Source organism: Heptranchias perlo, chromosome 28 (assembly GCF_035084215.1).
Source record: "Heptranchias perlo isolate sHepPer1 chromosome 28, sHepPer1.hap1, whole genome shotgun sequence".
NCBI classification, from domain to species: Eukaryota; Metazoa; Chordata; class Chondrichthyes; order Hexanchiformes; family Hexanchidae; genus Heptranchias; species Heptranchias perlo.
In genome coordinates, this window is record NC_090352.1 from 41,639,902 (window position 1) to 41,653,109 (window position 13,208).

The following is a 13,208-nucleotide window of genomic DNA, read 5'->3' on the forward strand; positions in this document are numbered from 1 at the left end:
CACCTCAGACTGTTGCTGTTGTCCAAATGAATGCACCTTGTGCTTTAGCTTTAGGCACCATCCAGAGTTCCTGCTTGGCTACTACTGAATGTGTCCCGTCCTCCAGCCTTAAGTACCATCCATCGTTCCTTCTTGGAACACTCCGACCGGTTTCGCCATCTCGCGGCTCATCAGGGAGCTACAAACAAACAGACCAAGTCCTTAGTGCGTCACTTGCAAAAGTTAGGTTTTAAAATGGTGGGCAGAGGGGGGAAACGCCCTCCCTATGTTGTCTGCCTCTTGGTTCTGGCCCGCACCTCAGACTGTTGCTGTTGTCCAAATGAATGCACCTTGTGCTTTAGCTTTAGGCACCATCCAGAGTTCCTGCTTGGCTACTACTGAATGTGTCCCGTCCTCCAGCCTTAAGTACCATCCATCGTTCCTTCTTGGAACACTCCGACCGGTTTCGCCATCTCGCGGCTCATCAGGGAGCTACAAACAAACAGACCAAGTCCTTAGTGCGTCACTTGCAAAAGTTAGGTTTTAAAATGGTGGGCAGAGGGGGGAAACGCCCTCCCTATGTTGTCTGCCTCTTGGTTCTGGCCCGCACCTCAGACTGTTGCTGTTGTCCAAATGAATGCACCTTGTGCTTTAGCTTTAGGCACCATCCAGAGTTCCTGCTTGGCTACTACTGAATGTGTCCCGTCCTCCAGCCTTAAGTACCATCCATCGTTCCTTCTTGGAACACTCCGACCGGTTTCGCCATCTCGCGGCTCATCAGGGAGCTACAAACAAACAGACCAAGTCCTTAGTGCGTCACTTGCAAAAGTTAGGTTTTAAAATGGTGGGCAGAGGGGGGAAACGCCCTCCCTATGTTGTCTGCCTCTTGGTTCTGGCCCGCACCTCAGACTGTTGCTGTTGTCCAAATGAATGCACCTTGTGCTTTAGCTTTAGGCACCATCCAGAGTTCCTGCTTGGCTACTACTGAATGTGTCCCGTCCTCCAGCCTTAAGTACCATCCATCGTTCCTTCTTGGAACACTCCGACCGGTTTCGCCATCTCGCGGCTCATCAGGGAGCTACAAACAAACAGACCAAGTCCTTAGTGCGTCACTTGCAAAAGTTAGGTTTTAAAATGGTGGGCAGAGGGGGGAAACGCCCTCCCTATGTTGTCTGCCTCTTGGTTCTGGCCCGCACCTCAGACTGTTGCTGTTGTCCAAATGAATGCACCTTGTGCTTTAGCTTTAGGCACCATCCAGAGTTCCTGCTTGGCTACTACTGAATGTGTCCCGTCCTCCAGCCTTAAGTACCATCCATCGTTCCTTCTTGGAACACTCCGACCGGTTTCGCCATCTCGCGGCTCATCAGGGAGCTACAAACAAACAGACCAAGTCCTTAGTGCGTCACTTGCAAAAGTTAGGTTTTAAAATGGTGGGCAGAGGGGGGAAACGCCCTCCCTATGTTGTCTGCCTCTTGGTTCTGGCCCGCACCTCAGACTGTTGCTGTTGTCCAAATGAATGCACCTTGTGCTTTAGCTTTAGGCACCATCCAGAGTTCCTGCTTGGCTACTACTGAATGTGTCCCGTCCTCCAGCCTTAAGTACCATCCATCGTTCCTTCTTGGAACACTCCGACCGGTTTCGCCATCTCGCGGCTCATCAGGGAGCTACAAACAAACAGACCAAGTCCTTAGTGCGTCACTTGCAAAAGTTAGGTTTTAAAATGGTGGGCAGAGGGGGGAAACGCCCTCCCTATGTTGTCTGCCTCTTGGTTCTGGCCCGCACCTCAGACTGTTGCTGTTGTCCAAATGAATGCACCTTGTGCTTTAGCTTTAGGCACCATCCAGAGTTCCTGCTTGGCTACTACTGAATGTGTCCCGTCCTCCAGCCTTAAGTACCATCCATCGTTCCTTCTTGGAACACTCCGACCGGTTTCGCCATCTCGCGGCTCATCAGGGAGCTACAAACACTGCATTAGGTTAGGGTTAGGGTTAGGGTTAGGGTTAGGGTTAGGGTTAGGGTTAGGGTTAGGGTTAGGGTTAGGTTTTAAAATGGTGGGCAGAGGGGGGAAACGCCCTCCCTATGTTGTCTGCCTCTTGGTTCTGGCCCGCACCTCAGACTGTTGCTGTTGTCCAAATGAATGCACCTTGTGCTTTAGCTTTAGGCACCATCCAGAGTTCCTGCTTGGCTACTACTGAATGTGTCCCGTCCTCCAGCCTTAAGTACCATCCATCGTTCCTTCTTGGAACACTCCGACCGGTTTCGCCATCTCGCGGCTCATCAGGGAGCTACAAACAAACAGACCAAGTCCTTAGTGCGTCACTTGCAAAAGTTAGGTTTTAAAATGGTGGGCAGAGGGGGGAAACGCCCTCCCTATGTTGTCTGCCTCTTGGTTCTGGCCCGCACCTCAGACTGTTGCTGTTGTCCAAATGAATGCACCTTGTGCTTTAGCTTTAGGCACCATCCAGAGTTCCTGCTTGGCTACTACTGAATGTGTCCCGTCCTGCAGCCTTAAGTAGCATCCATCGTTCCTTCTTGGAACACTCCGACCGGTTTCGCCATCTTACGGCTCATCAGGGAGCTACAAACAAACAGACCAAGTCCTTAGTGCGTCACTTGCAAAAGTTAGGTTTTAAAATGGTGGGCAGAGGGGGGAAACGCCCTCCCTATGTTGTCTGCCTCTTGGTTCTGGCCCGCACCTCAGACTGTTGCTGTTGTCCAAATGAATGCACCTTGTGCTTTAGCTTTAGGCACCATCCAGAGTTCCTGCTTGGCTACTACTGAATGTGTCCCGTCCTGCAGCCTTAAGTAGCATCCATCGTTCCTTCTTGGAACACTCCGACCGGTTTCGCCATCTTACGGCTCATCAGGGAGCTACAAACAAACAGACCAAGTCCTTAGTGCGTCACTTGCAAAAGTTAGGTTTTAAAATGGTGGGCAGAGGGGGGAAACGCCCTCCCTATGTTGTCTGCCTCTTGGTTCTGGCCCGCACCTCAGACTGTTGCTGTTGTCCAAATGAATGCACCTTGTGCTTTAGCTTTAGGCACCATCCAGAGTTCCTGCTTGGCTACTACTGAATGTGTCCCGTCCTGCAGCCTTAAGTAGCATCCATCGTTCCTTCTTGGAACACTCCGACCGGTTTCGCCATCTTACGGCTCATCAGGGAGCTACAAACAAACAGACCAAGTCCTTAGTGCGTCACTTGCAAAAGTTAGGTTTTAAAATGGTGGGCAGAGGGGGGAAACGCCCTCCCTATGTTGTCTGCCTCTTGGTTCTGGCCCGCACCTCAGACTGTTGCTGTTGTCCAAATGAATGCACCTTGTGCTTTAGCTTTAGGCACCATCCAGAGTTCCTGCTTGGCTACTACTGAATGTGTCCCGTCCTGCAGCCTTAAGTAGCATCCATCGTTCCTTCTTGGAACACTCCGACCGGTTTCGCCATCTTACGGCTCATCAGGGAGCTACAAACAAACAGACCAAGTCCTTAGTGCGTCACTTGCAAAAGTTAGGTTTTAAAATGGTGGGCAGAGGGGGGAAACGCCCTCCCTATGTTGTCTGCCTCTTGGTTCTGGCCCGCACCTCAGACTGTTGCTGTTGTCCAAATGAATGCACCTTGTGCTTTAGCTTTAGGCACCATCCAGAGTTCCTGCTTGGCTACTACTGAATGTGTCCCGTCCTGCAGCCTTAAGTAGCATCCATCGTTCCTTCTTGGAACACTCCGACCGGTTTCGCCATCTTACGGCTCATCAGGGAGCTACAAACAAACAGACCAAGTCCTTAGTGCGTCACTTGCAAAAGTTAGGTTTTAAAATGGTGGGCAGAGGGGGGAAACGCCCTCCCTATGTTGTCTGCCTCTTGGTTCTGGCCCGCACCTCAGACTGTTGCTGTTGTCCAAATGAATGCACCTTGTGCTTTAGCTTTAGGCACCATCCAGAGTTCCTGCTTGGCTACTACTGAATGTGTCCCGTCCTGCAGCCTTAAGTAGCATCCATCGTTCCTTCTTGGAACACTCCGACCGGTTTCGCCATCTTACGGCTCATCAGGGAGCTACAAACAAACAGACCAAGTCCTTAGTGCGTCACTTGCAAAAGTTAGGTTTTAAAATGGTGGGCAGAGGGGGGAAACGCCCTCCCTATGTTGTCTGCCTCTTGGTTCTGGCCCGCACCTCAGACTGTTGCTGTTGTCCAAATGAATGCACCTTGTGCTTTAGCTTTAGGCACCATCCAGAGTTCCTGCTTGGCTACTACTGAATGTGTCCCGTCCTGCAGCCTTAAGTAGCATCCATCGTTCCTTCTTGGAACACTCCGACCGGTTTCGCCATCTTACGGCTCATCAGGGAGCTACAAACAAACAGACCAAGTCCTTAGTGCGTCACTTGCAAAAGTTAGGTTTTAAAATGGTGGGCAGAGGGGGGAAACGCCCTCCCTATGTTGTCTGCCTCTTGGTTCTGGCCCGCACCTCAGACTGTTGCTGTTGTCCAAATGAATGCACCTTGTGCTTTAGCTTTAGGCACCATCCAGAGTTCCTGCTTGGCTACTACTGAATGTGTCCCGTCCTGCAGCCTTAAGTAGCATCCATCGTTCCTTCTTGGAACACTCCGACCGGTTTCGCCATCTTACGGCTCATCAGGGAGCTACAAACAAACAGACCAAGTCCTTAGTGCGTCACTTGCAAAAGTTAGGTTTTAAAATGGTGGGCAGAGGGGGGAAACGCCCTCCCTATGTTGTCTGCCTCTTGGTTCTGGCCCGCACCTCAGACTGTTGCTGTTGTCCAAATGAATGCACCTTGTGCTTTAGCTTTAGGCACCATCCAGAGTTCCTGCTTGGCTACTACTGAATGTGTCCCGTCCTGCAGCCTTAAGTAGCATCCATCGTTCCTTCTTGGAACACTCCGACCGGTTTCGCCATCTTACGGCTCATCAGGGAGCTACAAACAAACAGACCAAGTCCTTAGTGCGTCACTTGCAAAAGTTAGGTTTTAAAATGGTGGGCAGAGGGGGGAAACGCCCTCCCTATGTTGTCTGCCTCTTGGTTCTGGCCCGCACCTCAGACTGTTGCTGTTGTCCAAATGAATGCACCTTGTGCTTTAGCTTTAGGCACCATCCAGAGTTCCTGCTTGGCTACTACTGAATGTGTCCCGTCCTGCAGCCTTAAGTAGCATCCATCGTTCCTTCTTGGAACACTCCGACCGGTTTCGCCATCTTACGGCTCATCAGGGAGCTACAAACAAACAGACCAAGTCCTTAGTGCGTCACTTGCAAAAGTTAGGTTTTAAAATGGTGGGCAGAGGGGGGAAACGCCCTCCCTATGTTGTCTGCCTCTTGGTTCTGGCCCGCACCTCAGACTGTTGCTGTTGTCCAAATGAATGCACCTTGTGCTTTAGCTTTAGGCACCATCCAGAGTTCCTGCTTGGCTACTACTGAATGTGTCCCGTCCTGCAGCCTTAAGTAGCATCCATCGTTCCTTCTTGGAACACTCCGACCGGTTTCGCCATCTTACGGCTCATCAGGGAGCTACAAACAAACAGACCAAGTCCTTAGTGCGTCACTTGCAAAAGTTAGGTTTTAAAATGGTGGGCAGAGGGGGGAAACGCCCTCCCTATGTTGTCTGCCTCTTGGTTCTGGCCCGCACCTCAGACTGTTGCTGTTGTCCAAATGAATGCACCTTGTGCTTTAGCTTTAGGCACCATCCAGAGTTCCTGCTTGGCTACTACTGAATGTGTCCCGTCCTGCAGCCTTAAGTAGCATCCATCGTTCCTTCTTGGAACACTCCGACCGGTTTCGCCATCTTACGGCTCATCAGGGAGCTACAAACAAACAGACCAAGTCCTTAGTGCGTCACTTGCAAAAGTTAGGTTTTAAAATGGTGGGCAGAGGGGGGAAACGCCCTCCCTATGTTGTCTGCCTCTTGGTTCTGGCCCGCACCTCAGACTGTTGCTGTTGTCCAAATGAATGCACCTTGTGCTTTAGCTTTAGGCACCATCCAGAGTTCCTGCTTGGCTACTACTGAATGTGTCCCGTCCTGCAGCCTTAAGTAGCATCCATCGTTCCTTCTTGGAACACTCCGACCGGTTTCGCCATCTTACGGCTCATCAGGGAGCTACAAACAAACAGACCAAGTCCTTAGTGCGTCACTTGCAAAAGTTAGGTTTTAAAATGGTGGGCAGAGGGGGGAAACGCCCTCCCTATGTTGTCTGCCTCTTGGTTCTGGCCCGCACCTCAGACTGTTGCTGTTGTCCAAATGAATGCACCTTGTGCTTTAGCTTTAGGCACCATCCAGAGTTCCTGCTTGGCTACTACTGAATGTGTCCCGTCCTGCAGCCTTAAGTAGCATCCATCGTTCCTTCTTGGAACACTCCGACCGGTTTCGCCATCTTACGGCTCATCAGGGAGCTACAAACAAACAGACCAAGTCCTTAGTGCGTCACTTGCAAAAGTTAGGTTTTAAAATGGTGGGCAGAGGGGGGAAACGCCCTCCCTATGTTGTCTGCCTCTTGGTTCTGGCCCGCACCTCAGACTGTTGCTGTTGTCCAAATGAATGCACCTTGTGCTTTAGCTTTAGGCACCATCCAGAGTTCCTGCTTGGCTACTACTGAATGTGTCCCGTCCTGCAGCCTTAAGTAGCATCCATCGTTCCTTCTTGGAACACTCCGACCGGTTTCGCCATCTTACGGCTCATCAGGGAGCTACAAACAAACAGACCAAGTCCTTAGTGCGTCACTTGCAAAAGTTAGGTTTTAAAATGGTGGGCAGAGGGGGGAAACGCCCTCCCTATGTTGTCTGCCTCTTGGTTCTGGCCCGCACCTCAGACTGTTGCTGTTGTCCAAATGAATGCACCTTGTGCTTTAGCTTTAGGCACCATCCAGAGTTCCTGCTTGGCTACTACTGAATGTGTCCCGTCCTGCAGCCTTAAGTAGCATCCATCGTTCCTTCTTGGAACACTCCGACCGGTTTCGCCATCTTACGGCTCATCAGGGAGCTACAAACAAACAGACCAAGTCCTTAGTGCGTCACTTGCAAAAGTTAGGTTTTAAAATGGTGGGCAGAGGGGGGAAACGCCCTCCCTATGTTGTCTGCCTCTTGGTTCTGGCCCGCACCTCAGACTGTTGCTGTTGTCCAAATGAATGCACCTTGTGCTTTAGCTTTAGGCACCATCCAGAGTTCCTGCTTGGCTACTACTGAATGTGTCCCGTCCTGCAGCCTTAAGTAGCATCCATCGTTCCTTCTTGGAACACTCCGACCGGTTTCGCCATCTTACGGCTCATCAGGGAGCTACAAACAAACAGACCAAGTCCTTAGTGCGTCACTTGCAAAAGTTAGGTTTTAAAATGGTGGGCAGAGGGGGGAAACGCCCTCCCTATGTTGTCTGCCTCTTGGTTCTGGCCCGCACCTCAGACTGTTGCTGTTGTCCAAATGAATGCACCTTGTGCTTTAGCTTTAGGCACCATCCAGAGTTCCTGCTTGGCTACTACTGAATGTGTCCCGTCCTGCAGCCTTAAGTAGCATCCATCGTTCCTTCTTGGAACACTCCGACCGGTTTCGCCATCTTACGGCTCATCAGGGAGCTACAAACAAACAGACCAAGTCCTTAGTGCGTCACTTGCAAAAGTTAGGTTTTAAAATGGTGGGCAGAGGGGGGAAACGCCCTCCCTATGTTGTCTGCCTCTTGGTTCTGGCCCGCACCTCAGACTGTTGCTGTTGTCCAAATGAATGCACCTTGTGCTTTAGCTTTAGGCACCATCCAGAGTTCCTGCTTGGCTACTACTGAATGTGTCCCGTCCTGCAGCCTTAAGTAGCATCCATCGTTCCTTCTTGGAACACTCCGACCGGTTTCGCCATCTTACGGCTCATCAGGGAGCTACAAACAAACAGACCAAGTCCTTAGTGCGTCACTTGCAAAAGTTAGGTTTTAAAATGGTGGGCAGAGGGGGGAAACGCCCTCCCTATGTTGTCTGCCTCTTGGTTCTGGCCCGCACCTCAGACTGTTGCTGTTGTCCAAATGAATGCACCTTGTGCTTTAGCTTTAGGCACCATCCAGAGTTCCTGCTTGGCTACTACTGAATGTGTCCCGTCCTGCAGCCTTAAGTAGCATCCATCGTTCCTTCTTGGAACACTCCGACCGGTTTCGCCATCTTACGGCTCATCAGGGAGCTACAAACAAACAGACCAAGTCCTTAGTGCGTCACTTGCAAAAGTTAGGTTTTAAAATGGTGGGCAGAGGGGGGAAACGCCCTCCCTATGTTGTCTGCCTCTTGGTTCTGGCCCGCACCTCAGACTGTTGCTGTTGTCCAAATGAATGCACCTTGTGCTTTAGCTTTAGGCACCATCCAGAGTTCCTGCTTGGCTACTACTGAATGTGTCCCGTCCTCCAGCCTTAAGTACCATCCATCGTTCCTTCTTGGAACACTCCGACCGGTTTCGCCATCTCGCGGCTCATCAGGGAGCTACAAACAAACAGACCAAGTCCTTAGTGCGTCACTTGCAAAAGTTAGGTTTTAAAATGGTGGGCAGAGGGGGGAAACGCCCTCCCTATGTTGTCTGCCTCTTGGTTCTGGCCCGCACCTCAGACTGTTGCTGTTGTCCAAATGAATGCACCTTGTGCTTTAGCTTTAGGCACCATCCAGAGTTCCTGCTTGGCTACTACTGAATGTGTCCCGTCCTCCAGCCTTAAGTACCATCCATCGTTCCTTCTTGGAACACTCCGACCGGTTTCGCCATCTCGCGGCTCATCAGGGAGCTACAAACAAACAGACCAAGTCCTTAGTGCGTCACTTGCAAAAGTTAGGTTTTAAAATGGTGGGCAGAGGGGGGAAACGCCCTCCCTATGTTGTCTGCCTCTTGGTTCTGGCCCGCACCTCAGACTGTTGCTGTTGTCCAAATGAATGCACCTTGTGCTTTAGCTTTAGGCACCATCCAGAGTTCCTGCTTGGCTACTACTGAATGTGTCCCGTCCTCCAGCCTTAAGTACCATCCATCGTTCCTTCTTGGAACACTCCGACCGGTTTCGCCATCTCGCGGCTCATCAGGGAGCTACAAACACTGCATTAGGGTTAGGGTTAGGGTTAGGGTTAGGGTTAGGGTTAGGGTTAGGGTTAGGGTTAGGGTTAGGTTTTAAAATGGTGGGCAGAGGGGGGAAACGCCCTCCCTATGTTGTCTGCCTCTTGGTTCTGGCCCGCACCTCAGACTGTTGCTGTTGTCCAAATGAATGCACCTTGTGCTTTAGCTTTAGGCACCATCCAGAGTTCCTGCTTGGCTACTACTGAATGTGTCCCGTCCTCCAGCCTTAAGTACCATCCATCGTTCCTTCTTGGAACACTCCGACCGGTTTCGCCATCTCGCGGCTCATCAGGGAGCTACAAACAAACAGACCAAGTCCTTAGTGCGTCACTTGCAAAAGTTAGGTTTTAAAATGGTGGGCAGAGGGGGGAAACGCCCTCCCTATGTTGTCTGCCTCTTGGTTCTGGCCCGCACCTCAGACTGTTGCTGTTGTCCAAATGAATGCACCTTGTGCTTTAGCTTTAGGCACCATCCAGAGTTCCTGCTTGGCTACTACTGAATGTGTCCCGTCCTCCAGCCTTAAGTACCATCCATCGTTCCTTCTTGGAACACTCCGACCGGTTTCGCCATCTCGCGGCTCATCAGGGAGCTACAAACAAACAGACCAAGTCCTTAGTGCGTCACTTGCAAAAGTTAGGTTTTAAAATGGTGGGCAGAGGGGGGAAACGCCCTCCCTATGTTGTCTGCCTCTTGGTTCTGGCCCGCACCTCAGACTGTTGCTGTTGTCCAAATGAATGCACCTTGTGCTTTAGCTTTAGGCACCATCCAGAGTTCCTGCTTGGCTACTACTGAATGTGTCCCGTCCTCCAGCCTTAAGTACCATCCATCGTTCCTTCTTGGAACACTCCGACCGGTTTCGCCATCTCGCGGCTCATCAGGGAGCTACAAACAAACAGACCAAGTCCTTAGTGCGTCACTTGCAAAAGTTAGGTTTTAAAATGGTGGGCAGAGGGGGGAAACGCCCTCCCTATGTTGTCTGCCTCTTGGTTCTGGCCCGCACCTCAGACTGTTGCTGTTGTCCAAATGAATGCACCTTGTGCTTTAGCTTTAGGCACCATCCAGAGTTCCTGCTTGGCTACTACTGAATGTGTCCCGTCCTCCAGCCTTAAGTACCATCCATCGTTCCTTCTTGGAACACTCCGACCGGTTTCGCCATCTCGCGGCTCATCAGGGAGCTACAAACAAACAGACCAAGTCCTTAGTGCGTCACTTGCAAAAGTTAGGTTTTAAAATGGTGGGCAGAGGGGGGAAACGCCCTCCCTATGTTGTCTGCCTCTTGGTTCTGGCCCGCACCTCAGACTGTTGCTGTTGTCCAAATGAATGCACCTTGTGCTTTAGCTTTAGGCACCATCCAGAGTTCCTGCTTGGCTACTACTGAATGTGTCCCGTCCTCCAGCCTTAAGTACCATCCATCGTTCCTTCTTGGAACACTCCGACCGGTTTCGCCATCTCGCGGCTCATCAGGGAGCTACAAACAAACAGACCAAGTCCTTAGTGCGTCACTTGCAAAAGTTAGGTTTTAAAATGGTGGGCAGAGGGGGGAAACGCCCTCCCTATGTTGTCTGCCTCTTGGTTCTGGCCCGCACCTCAGACTGTTGCTGTTGTCCAAATGAATGCACCTTGTGCTTTAGCTTTAGGCACCATCCAGAGTTCCTGCTTGGCTACTACTGAATGTGTCCCGTCCTCCAGCCTTAAGTACCATCCATCGTTCCTTCTTGGAACACTCCGACCGGTTTCGCCATCTCGCGGCTCATCAGGGAGCTACAAACAAACAGACCAAGTCCTTAGTGCGTCACTTGCAAAAGTTAGGTTTTAAAATGGTGGGCAGAGGGGGGAAACGCCCTCCCTATGTTGTCTGCCTCTTGGTTCTGGCCCGCACCTCAGACTGTTGCTGTTGTCCAAATGAATGCACCTTGTGCTTTAGCTTTAGGCACCATCCAGAGTTCCTGCTTGGCTACTACTGAATGTGTCCCGTCCTCCAGCCTTAAGTACCATCCATCGTTCCTTCTTGGAACACTCCGACCGGTTTCGCCATCTCGCGGCTCATCAGGGAGCTACAAACAAACAGACCAAGTCCTTAGTGCGTCACTTGCAAAAGTTAGGTTTTAAAATGGTGGGCAGAGGGGGGAAACGCCCTCCCTATGTTGTCTGCCTCTTGGTTCTGGCCCGCACCTCAGACTGTTGCTGTTGTCCAAATGAATGCACCTTGTGCTTTAGCTTTAGGCACCATCCAGAGTTCCTGCTTGGCTACTACTGAATGTGTCCCGTCCTCCAGCCTTAAGTACCATCCATCGTTCCTTCTTGGAACACTCCGACCGGTTTCGCCATCTCGCGGCTCATCAGGGAGCTACAAACAAACAGACCAAGTCCTTAGTGCGTCACTTGCAAAAGTTAGGTTTTAAAATGGTGGGCAGAGGGGGGAAACGCCCTCCCTATGTTGTCTGCCTCTTGGTTCTGGCCCGCACCTCAGACTGTTGCTGTTGTCCAAATGAATGCACCTTGTGCTTTAGCTTTAGGCACCATCCAGAGTTCCTGCTTGGCTACTACTGAATGTGTCCCGTCCTCCAGCCTTAAGTACCATCCATCGTTCCTTCTTGGAACACTCCGACCGGTTTCGCCATCTCGCGGCTCATCAGGGAGCTACAAACAAACAGACCAAGTCCTTAGTGCGTCACTTGCAAAAGTTAGGTTTTAAAATGGTGGGCAGAGGGGGGAAACGCCCTCCCTATGTTGTCTGCCTCTTGGTTCTGGCCCGCACCTCAGACTGTTGCTGTTGTCCAAATGAATGCACCTTGTGCTTTAGCTTTAGGCACCATCCAGAGTTCCTGCTTGGCTACTACTGAATGTGTCCCGTCCTCCAGCCTTAAGTACCATCCATCGTTCCTTCTTGGAACACTCCGACCGGTTTCGCCATCTCGCGGCTCATCAGGGAGCTACAAACAAACAGACCAAGTCCTTAGTGCGTCACTTGCAAAAGTTAGGTTTTAAAATGGTGGGCAGAGGGGGGAAACGCCCTCCCTATGTTGTCTGCCTCTTGGTTCTGGCCCGCACCTCAGACTGTTGCTGTTGTCCAAATGAATGCACCTTGTGCTTTAGCTTTAGGCACCATCCAGAGTTCCTGCTTGGCTACTACTGAATGTGTCCCGTCCTCCAGCCTTAAGTACCATCCATCGTTCCTTCTTGGAACACTCCGACCGGTTTCGCCATCTCGCGGCTCATCAGGGAGCTACAAACACTGCATTAGGGTTAGGGTTAGGGTTAGGGTTAGGGTTAGGGTTAGGGTTAGGGTTAGGGTTAGGGTTAGGGTTAGGGTTAGGTTTTAAAATGGTGGGCAGAGGGGGGAAACGCCCTCCCTATGTTGTCTGCCTCTTGGTTCTGGCCCGCACCTCAGACTGTTGCTGTTGTCCAAATGAATGCACCTTGTGCTTTAGCTTTAGGCACCATCCAGAGTTCCTGCTTGGCTACTACTGAATGTGTCCCGTCCTCCAGCCTTAAGTACCATCCATCGTTCCTTCTTGGAACACTCCGACCGGTTTCGCCATCTTGCGGCTCATCAGGGAGCTACAAACAAACAGACCAAGTCCTTAGTGCGTCACTTGCAAAAGTTAGGTTTTAAAATGGTGGGCAGAGGGGGGAAACGCCCTCCCTATGTTGTCTGCCTCTTGGTTCTGGCCCGCACCTCAGACTGTTGCTGTTGTCCAAATGAATGCACCTTGTGCTTTAGCTTTAGGCACCATCCAGAGTTCCTGCTTGGCTACTACTGAATGTGTCCCGTCCTCCAGCCTTAAGTACCATCCATCGTTCCTTCTTGGAACACTCCGACCGGTTTCGCCATCTTGCGGCTCATCAGGGAGCTACAAACAAACAGACCAAGTCCTTAGTGCGTCACTTGCAAAAGTTAGGTTTTAAAATGGTGGGCAGAGGGGGGAAACGCCCTCCCTATGTTGTCTGCCTCTTGGTTCTGGCCCGCACCTCAGACTGTTGCTGTTGTCCAAATGAATGCACCTTGTGCTTTAGCTTTAGGCACCATCCAGAGTTCCTGCTTGGCTACTACTGAATGTGTCCCGTCCTCCAGCCTTAAGTACCATCCATCGTTCCTTCTTGGAACACTCCGACCGGTTTCGCCATCTTGCGGCTCATCAGGGAGCTACAAACAAACAGACCAAGTCCTTAGTGCG